The sequence below is a fragment of the Eriocheir sinensis genome, unplaced genomic scaffold, assembly GCF_024679095.1.
Source record: "Eriocheir sinensis breed Jianghai 21 unplaced genomic scaffold, ASM2467909v1 Scaffold892, whole genome shotgun sequence".
NCBI classification, from domain to species: domain Eukaryota; kingdom Metazoa; phylum Arthropoda; class Malacostraca; order Decapoda; family Varunidae; genus Eriocheir; species Eriocheir sinensis.
In genome coordinates, this window is record NW_026112266.1 from 122296 (window position 1) to 136873 (window position 14578).

The window sequence follows — 14578 nt, forward strand, 5'->3', positions numbered from 1 at the left end:
CATATAGTAGAAATTGAATGTGAAAAAGAATGCAAAATAATTTTTGAATGTTGAAAGAAATGGAGGAGGTCAATGAGTTTAAGTACCTTGGATCAGTTGATTGTGTGTAAGCATGGTGGTATAGAGGAGAATAAGAGAGAAAGGGCATTTGCAAGGAGAAAAAAGAAGATTGGTAGGGTCTTTGAGATGAATCATGAATGGCAGAGAAGTGTGAGCATGGAGGTAAAGAAGATTTGAGGAAATACATTAATAGTGTAGTGCAGCGACTATGCCTGATGAACAAGCCTCCCATAACCCGCACTTGGCCAGTGGGGTACCTCTTTGGCCCGACTCGGTGAGGTGGCTATCCACGTCCACGCTGGTGGTGGGTTCAATCCCAGACTGGCAGGGAACACCCTCTCCTTGTTGTGATTAATTTCCTCGGCGTTCGACACATGCAGAGGGCGTGTGGGACCGAGAAGTAATAGAAAAGAGAATTGAAAATCTCTTCATTAAACTGAGTGGCATTAAATTGGACATCCTATCCTGTGATTCTATTGAGTTTTTCCTGAAGGGTATAACGGAAGTGATGGTCCATGTCTCTCTGAGAGTTGATGACAGAAAATGGGAAGCAATGGGGAAGGTATGTCTCTATGGGAGGACACTGTGAAAAAAGTACGCAATATGGGTCACTTTGTCTAAAGGTCTCCAACACACAGAAATTAATCTGCACTTGAGGGGGAGAGAAAGCAGGTGTAGTGCGGCAACTATGCCTGATGAGCGAGCCTCCTGCATAACCCACTTAGCCAGTAGAATTTACCTCTTTAGGCGACTTCGGTAAGGAGTGGCTCTCCATCGTGCACCGCTGGTCGTGGGTTCAATCTCAGGCAACCCAGAATACCTCTCTCCTTGTTGTGATTAATTTCTTGTGTGTTTACGACTACTACTTATGAAGGACGTGTGGGACCGAGAGAGTAATAGAAAAAGAGAATAGAAAAATCTCTTCCCACTAAAATAGTACCAACCCTTACATATGCAAGTGAAATGTGGGCCTGGAATGAAAGTCAGAGGTCTGGAGTGCAGGCAGTGGAAATGAGTTATTTGAGGAGTCGTGTTTGTGGTGTGAGTAGAATGGATGGAATGAGTAATGTAGAAAGTTTGAATGCAGGCATTTTGGAATGTCACAGGGGTGAAGGGAAGAAGTGTGGAGTGGTGGAAGAAAGTGAGGCGACAGACTTTAAAGTGGTTTTGGCAGCCACATGGGCCGAATGGAGGAGAGTAAGATGACCAGAGAAGGGGTGTATGTGAGTGAGAATGAGGGAGGAATGCTAAAGATGACCTCCAGTGGAAATCAGAGGATAGAAAGGGTGCGAAGAGTACATTAGGGAGAGAGGGGAAAGATCTTTGAGAAACTTTGGGCAGGCAGGCAAAGGGAGGAGTGTCTGGATAGAAAGTTGGAAACTCTTCTGCCGTGGCCATCCCTGGTGGGAGCTCCTAGGAGCAGGCGTTGATGAAATTATGATGATGATAGTAGTGATATATATGTATGATATATATATATATATATATATATATATATATATATATATATATATATATATATATATATATATATATATATATATATATATATATATATATATATATATATATATATATATAACACACAGACACACACACACACACTGTCATTTTTGTAAAAATGGAATATATACCTAATATTTCCCATTTAATTATTCCTCTGTTATTAGCACATCATATCTCTCTGAGCTGAATCTGAGTTTAGATAATCCAAATTTTGGGGAATAAGATCAGAATTTTTACTAACGAGTAGTTGGCAGTTTTTATGACCCTCTACATATCTTGCAAAGTAATTAAATAAAAGGTCGTTTTAGAAATCTCACCAGAAAATTGATAAAGAAAACTTCTCTATCATCTTCACAAAGTCATTTACTGCTACTGTAGTCAACCATTAACATACTCAGCCTGACCAATTTTGTTAACCTCCTCCACGTAGCATGTGACCTTTGCCCGCACTTCATCGCACTCTATTTTACACAAATATCCAGAACAGACATTATGGAATGAGTTGCCTTAAATTATTGATATGAGATCATCCTAACAACACATTTTTCATACAAATTATTAATCTAAGCTATTTGAGATGAAAAATTACATGATGATGGAAGTTATGACCACATGGGAGAACTACTTATATCTGTGACAAGTAGTGGCTCCACTTGATACTTGAGAGGGGCATTACATGAATTGTTTACCAACAATATACCAGTTATTATATGCCACTGGCAACATGCTTCAATTGAAAACAACTGACAAAATAGTGATAAGTAGAAAGTGCAAGTATGGACTCAGTGACCAAGAACATTTTGAAGACAATAAGAAGCCTGCAAATTTCCTCAATATGAGATGCTTCTGACATTACAGGCCAGCTGCTCCTGGTTAAAGCAGACCAGCTTATCCACATGCCTATTTCTTCTTCATTGTCCTCAAAAGATTCTTAAGCTTAATTCAGTTTGTTTGCCTACCATGATATAACTGTACACACAGTCACATTCCACTTACCATTTTTTTTATTTAATCTGAACATTATACATAGTTATTGGGTTGTTTACTTTGACAACACTGTATGGGTTCAGCTTGAGGGTTTCTCCCATTCAACTACTAGCTTTCCCCCCAGGGGCTGTCAGTTACCTTGATGGAGGAGTCTCTTGCTACCAACACCTTTAACTTAATGTTTTTATTAACACAGACAAAGCTATGCTCATTTCAGTGTCCTTCACCCATCTTATTAATAAACAACATGCATTTCCATAATATAGTAAAAAAATGATGGTAAAGTGTATTTATGAGTGATCTAATGACCTGTATGACCAGTGCCTATTAAGAAATATTTCCCATGTCACTGTGATCCCCCCAATGTCTCAAAGTGTTAGCTGTGACTCAATCAACTTTCCCAACCCTGCACTGTGTGACCTAGTTACTGACTCCAAGGAGATGTGACCTGATGGCTGACACACCATTCCCCCTGGTAAGTGCTTAAACCACAAACTATTTCTCCATGGATGCGTGTATTTGAAACTCTCCACATATACAGCATGATGAAAGTGATGCTTTCTCTCCCGATATGCTGTGTGATTTTCACTTTACACCATGTGCATGATCCCCTACCAAGCACTGCATGACTCTTTCTGCACTACACTTGGTAAATGAGCCTCTTCACCACTTGCCCCTATGTTGTATGCTCCACACTACATGCAGACCATCTCAGGTGTGGCCAAAACCCCTTCACCATTTTTATACCCAAATTTTTCCTGTGTACTGTGCCATCTCTGTTATTTAATAACAAAGAAAAATCTTTGTTTTGTCTTATTCTAAGAATGTGTAATTTTTAATCACAAAAGAATCACTTCAATTGTCTTACTTTGTGCTTTAAAAGCTTATGATTAACAACAAAAGTGAGATTATACCAGATGCATCCCAAAAAGAAAGCTACTTTCAATAACAATGCACCTTTCAGCAACAGAAGATTCTGTCCATCACAAAGTTTTCTCCTTGTAATCTCTTATACATTTTACTTCAATTTAGTAATGCCTGGAAAGTCCCTAAGCACCACAGGCAGCACATGCACATCCATGCCAATTACAATAAGTAACCAAAAACAGAACAAGGCAGTTCAGCCATCACCATCTGCACTGCTGCTCTACAATGTAACAAAATTTTCACCCTTTTTAACACACACAACCCAACAACTTGGTGGCTTTAATCACCTATATGATATTTTTCCCACACCTGCTAGACAGATCCCACTTCCCTCCACTCCACACCTCTCAGGGAGCCGGCACAAGCCCCTGGTGATGATGACACAAGAACAGGACGAGATAAATGGAAGTGAAAGTGACTGACTATTGCCCCTGGAGGCCCTCGCCAGAGTCACACTTGCCAGAGTGGAAGTGAAGAGAACAACGGTGGCTCAGAGTTACCCCTGCCTGGGTCACCCACCTATAAAGGAGGAGGAAATAAAGGAAGTGGTGTCCAATTATCTTAACACTATGCATATGGGGTTCAATTATTGGGAGAAAATCAGTGGGTAATCTAACCTACACTTAACTTTTCTGTACAATCCTATAATCATAATAATGATAATAATATCAAGGTATCAAGAAGAAAGGATTTTTTTGCATCTTTCACTCTCCATTTTGTTAGACCAGACCACAATTATGTGGAAGTCCACTAGAGTTTGTCTTTGAGGGGGTTTAGCGGAAATTTCTGCAGACTAACGTATGTTGGTGCCTCCCGAGAGGCCCACCAGGTCTTGTTGCTACAATTATCTGGTGGAGTTCAGAATTGTGGTCCCTGAACTCTTGAGTAAGGAAACTGTCACTGTGTCTTCAGTCCTCTGTGTTCTGTTGATAATAATGTCACAATACCACAATATAGGCTCTCCAACAGGCTGGTATCAACACTAATTGTAGACAAGATATATTGTCAGTGCTAGTAAACATATTTGAATATCAATACAATTTTTCACTTTTCTGAAGTTAATTCCTGAATCAGAGAGGAAATACTATGCACCTGAGTATTGTATATATTTTATCTCCTCAGAAGTACTTATATATATCTAGGAACATTACCATGTGCTGATTTGGATTAATCCATCCATCTACATAAATTTATTATGAAATAGACATTTGTGGGATGCAGTAAAAAGATTTCCAGATACTTTTTTAGAGCCAAAATACTTGGCAATGTTCTTAATGGATTTAAAAGGCAACTACAGGGCATACTGGAAAGGTAGATGTATGCATTTATATATATCACAGTGGTTCAAAGGCATGTATGAGGATCTTGTTCAAAAACTTGTCAATACCAACCTGTTTGTCTGACCATTTTGGTCGGGACTAAGTAACTATATCTTTTTGACCAAAATAAGTAGGTGGTGTATCCCATGTTCCCGAGTATGAAGCATGAAAGAGCTGGCCATAACAAGCAGGTGATCACTTCATATAACACACAGTAATAATTACACTGGTTAAATTGCACTGAAATGTTGTACGTCGGGTTGACTAGATTGACTGACAACAGAGCAAGCACAGAATGAGGGTATCAGCCTCTCACATAATATCAACTTCTTGTTGAAATTGATGTTCTGTTCTGCAGAAGTCCGAGTTAGAGGATGCAGTTAAGGTATTCACAGATCTTGCACTCATATATGGGCGTGACATAGAAAGAGAGTATTATAAGTGCTGTGAGCATCACCACCACGGCCACCAGACACACCCAGATGAGCAACACTTCTTCCACTAGTCCGTCTGTGCGTATGGACCAAGCGACACAAGCGACGTAGCCAGTGCATAAGCCGAGCAGGAACCGAAGATGGAAGAAGAAAGCCAAATATGTGGGCATAGTTGTCCCTGCGGTAAGAGCCCCACCAGGAAGAAAGTCAATATCCAGGCCACCAGCTTGGCCAGCACCTTCCATAGGTTCTTTATCATCTGCCATGGAGTTGATGAATTACTAATCACATGCGCTAGTAGTCAAACTGAGGCCAGATGGACCAACTTCAGCTCGATAAGGGGACAAAAATGGCAGAGAGCCAGGTTGCCAGCGATGCCTGATCTGATGTAGATGATACCACGATCACTTTTGGGCCCGACAGAAAGCTATCTCCATGTCCCGCATCAACAGGTATTGGAGCACTATTGTGATATTCAAATGGATGAATCTGAAAGGAAGCTAATGTTAGTAAATGTTTACAAGGTTTAGATATTATGAAAGTCACTTTGTCAACCTTTAGTAACTACAGTTCCTAATAATATGTAAAGATTTGGTAGTCTCAATGGTTTAGCTATTTTAAACATAGATGAGGGTCCAAGTGACATTAGTCAAATGTATTCAGTATGGTTTTATCCTTGGACTGTGAAGTAACTACATCTTAAATAAGCAAGTAAGGACATGGACGCATAAGACACCTGCTAGGAGCGCTCAGATTACAAAGGCAGCTCCTCTATAACATAAACCATGTCATCCCCCTCCCTCAATCTACCTGAGGTGTTTTAAATTCTTACCATATTCCCATTTATCACAGTATTTTCAATTTGTGTGCACTGCAATAATGCATATTAGGTTGCTGAGAAAATTATGACTCACTACAACTTTAATTTAAGCAAACAATAATAAGTGAACAAAAAAATTTTGCTTTCCCTCCTTGTACTTTACCCGTATTATACTAGTGGATGGATACAAGAAGGGTATCTTAGGGAAAACACTTTAGGAGAAAGTCATTAAAGGTGTTAGGCTCGTGTGTTCTCTCTTGGTAAGACTCATCCCTGAGAGCACGCCCATTTTGACATGGAGTGCAGGCAACCCCAACTATTTGACAGGGTTGTGTTGGGAAAAACAAAACAAAAAACAACAACAAAAAACATTATATATATATATGTGTTGCATGAAATTAATCCACCCACAATTTTCTGAGGGAGAGATAGCCTCATATCAAATCACTAAAACTAGAAATTCCGAGTCCATGCTGAATTTGGTACTTAATTGCAGTCCTTTGTTTTCAGCTCTTTAAGACTAGAATCCTGCCTAACAATAGCATGACTCTGCTTCCAGCTTAGAGTATAGGGTGTCATGGCACTACAACTTGGCCTTCATTACTGCTTCTAAGTTCTCTATTGGAAAATATCTGGTGAATTATCAGGCCAGTCTTTAATGGTATCAACTTCACAGTTACCTAGCCATTCTTTACCTACTAAAGCCTTATGAGTTGGTGCTCATCGAGTGCTAGAATATAATTAAGCAGGTCTTTTTAAATGATGATTTGAGGTGATCATTAACAGCTCCAAATACATGTAATTTTGTGACAGTGGTGTTTTTGGGAAAGAAACTTATTACCAAGGCCATGGAAAGTGGGTATTCTCAAGCCACCAAATTCTGAGGGTGTTTTGTGTTTTCTGAAAGTAGTAGGGGTCACTGGGATCCAGACCCTGGAGGCCTGTACACTTTGTTAGATGTTATACCTCACATAAAAATGCTTTCATCAGAATAATAGCATCTACACCACTTATCAAGGTCAATCTTGATTTTTCTTTGCAAGAGTAGATCCTTTCTTAATAACTGACATATAATTTAGAAAAAACATTGAAACCAAAGGGATTGCTTATTGAAACAATGAAAAAGGATAGGAATTTTGAAATGTCAAACAACAAATGGTCAAATAAAGGGGGTTGCCTGCATTACATGAATAAACACTGTAAAATTGACTGAAGGGTTTGTATTGCTGTAAATGTTTGCAGCCTGATTTTGTCAGTCAAGTGTATGACATCCATGCAGCCAAATGGCTTCTATGGGATTAACAGTCAAACACACGTGGGGCACCTCCACCTATAATACCTGCATGGGGGGCTGACAGCAAACAAAAGAAAAGGATGGCTTGTCAAAGTTGACTGTGAGATGAGAATACTTCCTAATACTTTCTTTGCTTATATAAGGATCACTTACCAGCATGAATAAGTCAGGATCATGCCATAATCTATAAAATGGCTTGGAACATCAAAGTAGTGAAACAGCACTCTCACTTGAATGCAATAAAACACTTACCCTGCATGAATAAATAGTGATGTCACAATCTATAAAACTGGTCTGGAACATCTGGGTTGTGAAAGGTATCATCCACACGTTATTCAAGCAGGACACCTGTAGGTCAAAGGAGGTGTGAGTTATTGCAGTAATTTATTACATCAAGGATGCAGTTTAAGGGCAAAACAAAAACTTATATAAATGAGCATGCTATAGCACTGCCCCTGCAAATTGAGTAGGAGAGGTAAAAAATTGTCAAATACATTTCTTGACATTCTATTTTTGAAAGTTATCAAATTGTAGGAAGCAAGTACAAACAGAGGAAAGGCTGTTCCAGAGTTTACCAGGTAGTTGATAATAATAGTGAAAATAATTACCATATTTGCTGCTTTGGATGCACCTCCAAATACGATGCACTTTATTTTACAAAATATTTTATAAAAAAACTCATGCCTTCCTGTCCTTACCACTTTCTTGGTTGGTGGCTGACTAAAACATCATGCAGCTACCCTATTACCATGTTCTTTGACTTAATATATGACCTGAGGCTAAAATTCAAGGTTCTACCAGTGCCTTTGTTATTTTCTGTCATGGGTCTGAGCTCAGTGGACAATTCAGTAAAAAATGTTAACAAATATGCAAATGTAACTTTACTCTACCGTTGACCAGATGAGCTGGGTGGTTTGTTACTACTGAGTGGCTTATTTACTGGCACGGTGCAGTCTTGGTCTTAGTTTTGCCATCATTATTTCATGGTGGTAGGTTACTATCCATTGGGTTTAGGTGGGATTATGGTAATTTAAAAATAGTTTCTAATTGATTGGTGATAGATTACTATTTTAGAGCTGATTTGCACAGAAACTTAGCCACTGCCTGGGAAAACGGTGGCTGAGTGGTTAGTGTGCCGGCGGTGCAGCCAAGAGAATGTGGGTTCGAGTCCTGCCCGCCGCCACTGCTGGGATTTTTCAGTCACTGCTGAGTGGCCCAAGACTATCCACATACTGTCCTGAAGACCACCTATCAACCTGAACTCTAGATTCTCTTTAAAGAGAGGCTCAAAGATGAGCTCTGGGGGGCAGCATGAGCCATAACAGGCTGGGCTGGCCATCAAGCCCCACCAAGAAACCCTACCAGTGTAATATGCAGAAAACAACAAAAACAACTACACAATGATGACATTTGTTGAATAGCTCAGCAAATAATTACACATTGATCTTATTTACTAAGCACTGCCAGTAACAATTTGTGTTGTTTGCATACTACTGCTTGACCCTCTAGTTAAGTACCTCATGTCTTAAGCACTCAGTCTCTGATCTATATACAAAGGTCACTGAGAAGCAGAGTAGTGTTCTTAAACTTTTACAAAAGAAAAAATGTGTCCTATCCATGCCAGCAAATGTGTTTTTACACCAATTGCATGATCTGGGTGTGGTAAAACTGGTAGCTCATAATAATGAAGATGGAAAATTAATAAACTCAACCCTGCCAGCTGTCAGTGGTCCCTTGGAGTGGGTAAAAATTGCTATGAGCAGAGGGGGGGTCTCCATGATATTATCAGTTATGTCAACATTTTTCCCTTCTCTCATGAAGTATGGGATTGATGATGCTTAGTGTCTTATCTTCTGGATAGCCACTCTTTCTTTTGCCAGTAGCAGAAGGTTGAGAGCAGTCATCACACCACCTGAGAGCAGGCGTGGCCTCTTCATGGAGTAACCACGCACAAAGTTCTAATACTCCGTGTGGTGATCCGACACTCCCGTGGATCCCTATGCAGCATGGGTGACCAATCACCCTCACATGCCATGTGCTCTGCTGTATGGATCTTTTGACGCTGCTATCCTCTTGCGGCAGATTGGCCAGCGTTATATAAGTCCTGGCCACTTTCGTCTTGGAGGATAGGCTTGAGTTCTTTGCAGTAGCTGAGAGGAAAAGACAAAGTATTTTGTTTAGCTTGGGGAAATATTTGTTTCATAAATTTTAAGGTGAGACATTCATCTAACAAAACAAAGTTTTGCATTGAGATCAATTTTCAACAGAATTCACTTGAGCAACTCATGTCCATGAGGGAGAAAAAATACTGCCACATTGGCCTTACTTGGGATCCTGGCCACACACAGAGCCAGACAGACGACCATCGGACCCTTGGCCAGCTCACTCCACTTTTTCCACACTGACAACCGGTTCTGGGAAAATATAAGAAGGTTACAAAAGCCATCTATTAAAGACAAATGTAGGTTGACCTATTAGATAATTGTTAATTCATGTAAGGAATTTTGCATGCAACACCCGATTATTCACTTCCATGATATATTTGCAATGCACAAATTTAGGTAAATAATATGTATCTCTGAATGCATGCATATATAGATAAGGACATTTACATCCTCCGGCCTTGAGGAAGGGTGAAGGGCACATATTGATGATAAGGGCCCAAAAAGACCAGAATTTGCAACACAGTCAATAGCCATCTACTTATCATTTACGTTTCCTTTTTCATGTATTATGTTGCAGTAATGGGTCTTTGGGAAGTAGTCCCACCCTGAGGACTGGTATAAAAATACCCTGTGGTAGCTCACTTCAAGTTGGTGGATAAATGCATATTTTGTGGTATGATGAAAATCTTTGACAGCTGATAGAGAAAGGATGTCAGCTTGCTCGTCAAGCTCGACAGCTAAAATTCTGGCTTCCTGGGCAAACATACACTTCAAAAAGCTGCTTAATATTGCCCTTTCATTACTACGCCACTTGAGGGCAGTGATGAGGCATAAAAAGTGCCCTACAATATATTAGAGGTAAGTTGAATGCATTTTGCTATGCTTTATTGACATTTTATCTTCTTGTATGTGGTTGGTGCAGCATCCGGAACAACCTTGTGTATATTGTGATGGTAGGGTGAACATCTGTAGGTGAATTATGCTAATGCTTTCTGTTTCATGTAAGGGATCAAACTGGATTTTGGATTTGTCACTTGCAGAGGTTGGTCAGATATTTTAGAAAATATGCTTGTGTCTTATATTTGGCACAGCCCTCTTTGCACTATGTATGTGCCAAATAAAGGGAACAATGGAAAACATGAGGATTGTGAAGCAAAAAATTGACCAAAGCAGTGACTGAAAAGTGACCAGCAACTTATGAGTGAAGAGAACATCCGTGTCACTGGTAAATTCATGATTAACACATATTTTCCATGCAAATGGGTTAAAGTTGATAACTCTATTATGATGAAAACACTTACCGATTCCATGTCTCCTTGACCCCTTGTTAGGAGGCTTTAGGGTGCCAGAGTAAGAAGAGGAAATTGGATTTGGTAGTAAGAACAACACTGTACTTGGATATTCATAGGTATTAAAAGAGTCAAAAGGAAAGATTTACAGATGAAGTTAGTTATCCTTCCCCACACAGTTTTATATAGAAGGATTTGAAGAGTAGCAGTGAAGACAGACTAGAATAAATTAAAATTCAAGCCCACTGTGCTTGAGTATGATAATAATCATAACAATAATAATCAAGTTTAGTAATTCCCAAGCTCCAAGGTCATGCTAAATTTCCCCAAACTGAAGCTCAGCTCATCTATCTCACAGTGTATTTGTTTCTTCTCAGCGATAGTCATTGCAAAAATTATGCCATTAATGGAATGTATCAACGCATCTCCAGAATGGTTGAGATACAGATAAACCCTCGAGTATAATGTATAACGAGCAAGGTCAGAGGTCAAGAAATCACGGGGACCACCAAAGAATAGCTTTTGAATCAACCAAGCCTGGTAACAACAATAGCATCTGCTAGCTGCCTCACCCTCTTCCCTTTATCTGCTGTTCCATCCCTGGGTTCCTGTAGTCTTTTCAGCCCACCTGATGGAATATTTTTCCTCCTTGTGGTTTCCACATTTCAAATGAATGTATTTACACACCACAAGAAAGTCTTATGCTTCAATCCAGGTTGTAAATGTAATGGAAAATAGCCCAGTGTTTGTGAGTGTCAGTACTGACCAGGGAGATTAAAATTTATTATACTCTCCTTGGTACTGACACGACTTAAAAAGGGGTTGAAGGGGTGAAATCTCCCCCGTTAGAGTAGGTTAGGTTAGGTTTGGTTAGTTTAAATTTATTTGGCTTGCCCTGACGGTGTGAAGGCGGGAAATATACAGCACATGATGGGGAAAAGCTGGCGGTGGGGTGCGTCCACTAAGCTGGCCAGTGCTGCGAGAAATGCCTCCTACGCAGAAATAAGTAGCTCTGCTGTCCACTGCATGCGCACTGGGGGAATACATAGCAAGGAAAAACGTGCTTGCCTGGTTTGTTCTAGTTTGTCCCACTTATGATCTTTATGAGCAGTGAATGAAATATAGAAAGAAGTAATCAAGTTGAACTTCTGCAAGCTATTTTGCAGCTGTGGTGGCAGCGGCAGCTGACAGCGGTGTAAAACAGGCATTGAAAACTCAATCAATTAAAATTTTGTGACAGGAAACAATTTGTAGATTATTTCGCAACACACCGAAAAAAAGTTCCATGCCAGTGTGAAGTTAGGCGCACTTTTTAAAAATTCTACCATACCCGGAACAATACGGCCCCCCTACAGGGCCCCACTGCCAAACCTGGCAGCCTCAGTGCCTTGCAATCCATCACCAAGTGTGCTGTGAGGCTATACAGGCAGCGATGCAGACAACACACAATAAAAAAAATAAAAATATATATAACTTCGTTTATTAGGGTTGTCGGTAATATTATACATATTTTTTAAAATATCCGGTAACTTATAACAAACTTTTGGCATTAACAGACTAAGTTTTGCCCCCAATTAGTCTGTTATATCGAGGTTTACTGTATGTATAGTAATGGCTCAAAAGTACTACATGACAATGGCAGCTAAAGAAAGCGTGGCAGCATTATTCACCTAACTGACCCCTGTCACATGCCAGGATATCATCCTTTTATCCAGGGATGTGGAGTCAGAGTCAGGAGTTGAGGTCCAGAGTCAACTACTTTTGGTTGGAGTCAGTAAAAATATCTGACTCCAACTCCTTTCTATGTGATCAATTCTTGTGTAAAGTACTTACATGTGTGCACTTCTAGAACCGAATGTTGCCACTTCATGGGAAATTTCCACAAATTTGTGGGAGAAATAAGCTTTTGTGGGACCTAAGTCACCCCATGGAAGCAGACATTTCATGCAAGCAATCTGTGGGAAGTTTTATTATGGAATATTGATATAATGCATTTTCTGTAACCAAAATGTTATATTTTTGGAGAGGAGGGCGGAGCTGGAGTCAGAGTCAGGGCTGGACCTTAATATTTCCAAGAGTCAGACTTTTCAAAATCAGACCCCACACCACTGCTTTCATCTATACTGCGGTACATCAATACAGAAGTAACAATGAAGCATCCAGTCTCAAATAAACAGCCTTGATTCATGTAGCAACAATACTACTTTACTCCTTCTATTAACCACGCTTAAGTGATTAAAATGCCCATATGCGTAGCTCTTTGGGAGGTATTTAGTAGCACTTATACGTTTGAATTTTAACCCGGTAGCTCTTGAGGATCATGTTTCTTAGGTTGGGTTAGATTAAAGGCCCTCTAAGTAAAATAATGAGAAAAGAATCATCACTCCATAAACCATTTCATAATAAATATCAGCGCATGTGTGATCAGTTTATGCATCATCTATTTTGGGAGGTTTATATCATGGCAGAAATTTGCCCATGGCTGGTACCGAGTAAAGCCACAAATTTGGCCCGTCGCTGTTACCAGGTTAAACAATTATGCTGCAGTTATTTCTGATTTTTATCTACAATTTATTACTCAAGGGTATTAACCTGTACAGTACTAGCAGCAGCATATCTAATCTGGCGCCTATAGTTACAGGAAATACTGGCGACACGTATACATGTCGGGCTTGCTAAACACTGTTACAGTCGATGTGGCGGGTTTATTTTGCTACAGAGACTGCTGCAGACAATAGCAACACTGCGTGAGTCGTTTGTAACATTAACACTACCCAAGCTGGGGAGAATTTCAAGCCACCTGTGACATCGAGATCAAGACCAAGTGTAAACAATGCCATGGCTGACCCATTCCTTTTATATGGTGATAGATGGTAAGTTGAGGTTTCCTCATCTGAAGACAACGTGGGAGCACTCTCAGACTCTGGATTCGGACAAGGATTACGTGCCAGATGAGGATAAAAGGAAGGCTATATTGACGCCTTTGTAGCACAATTCTACTGTCCTGAGTCTGATGTGGGGCTGTGTGTTGACCCTGCTCCAGAATACCACACTCTCTTGAAGCATTAGTGTGGTATAGTGTGGACTGTGATACAGGCGCATGTGTAAATAGTGGAATCGATATATATATATATATATATATATATATATATATATATATATATATATATATATATATATATATATATATATATATATATATATATATATATATATATATATATATATATATATATATGAGGCATAATAAAGGCATACAATATTATAGATAAAATTTTCAACTTGTGAGACACTGTGAGCTCCAAAATGGGGCAAAAAATGTTCAGAAAGGAATCACAAGGAAGCCACAATGAGTAATAACATGAAATAAATATACACACCTATGAATCTGTATTGTTCTTGAGATTTTTTGAGTAAAAAAAAAAAAAAAAAAAAACTTCCTCTTCATCTGAAGTCAACACTGTCATGGATTAAGTCCTTCCTCCTCTAAGGACCAAAGTGGTTATATAGTCATCACCTTTCAATATACACATTCTTATGTTGAAATTTTAAACATTTTATTTGAAATCAGCATTTTGTTGAGCAAATGATTGCTTAAGCCCGAGTCTCACATTCACGACTATGACTACCGGCGCTCTCCCGACTCAGACCGCCTCCACCGTCGGGCCGCCACGCCGACAGTTTTGGACATTTTCAAAACAATGGGACCCTCCCTGATATCTGTCACCGTCGCGAATAAGCTCTGACGTGGGATGTCATCTCAACGACATCGTAACA

General features: G+C 39.6%; 1 pseudogene; it reads right to left on the reverse strand.

The window, feature by feature from the left end:
• Positions 1-3792: 3792 nt before the first annotated feature.
• LOC126994844 (inactive rhomboid protein 1-like) overlaps positions 3793-14578 on the reverse strand; it is a 28964-nt pseudogene continuing 18178 nt past the window's right edge.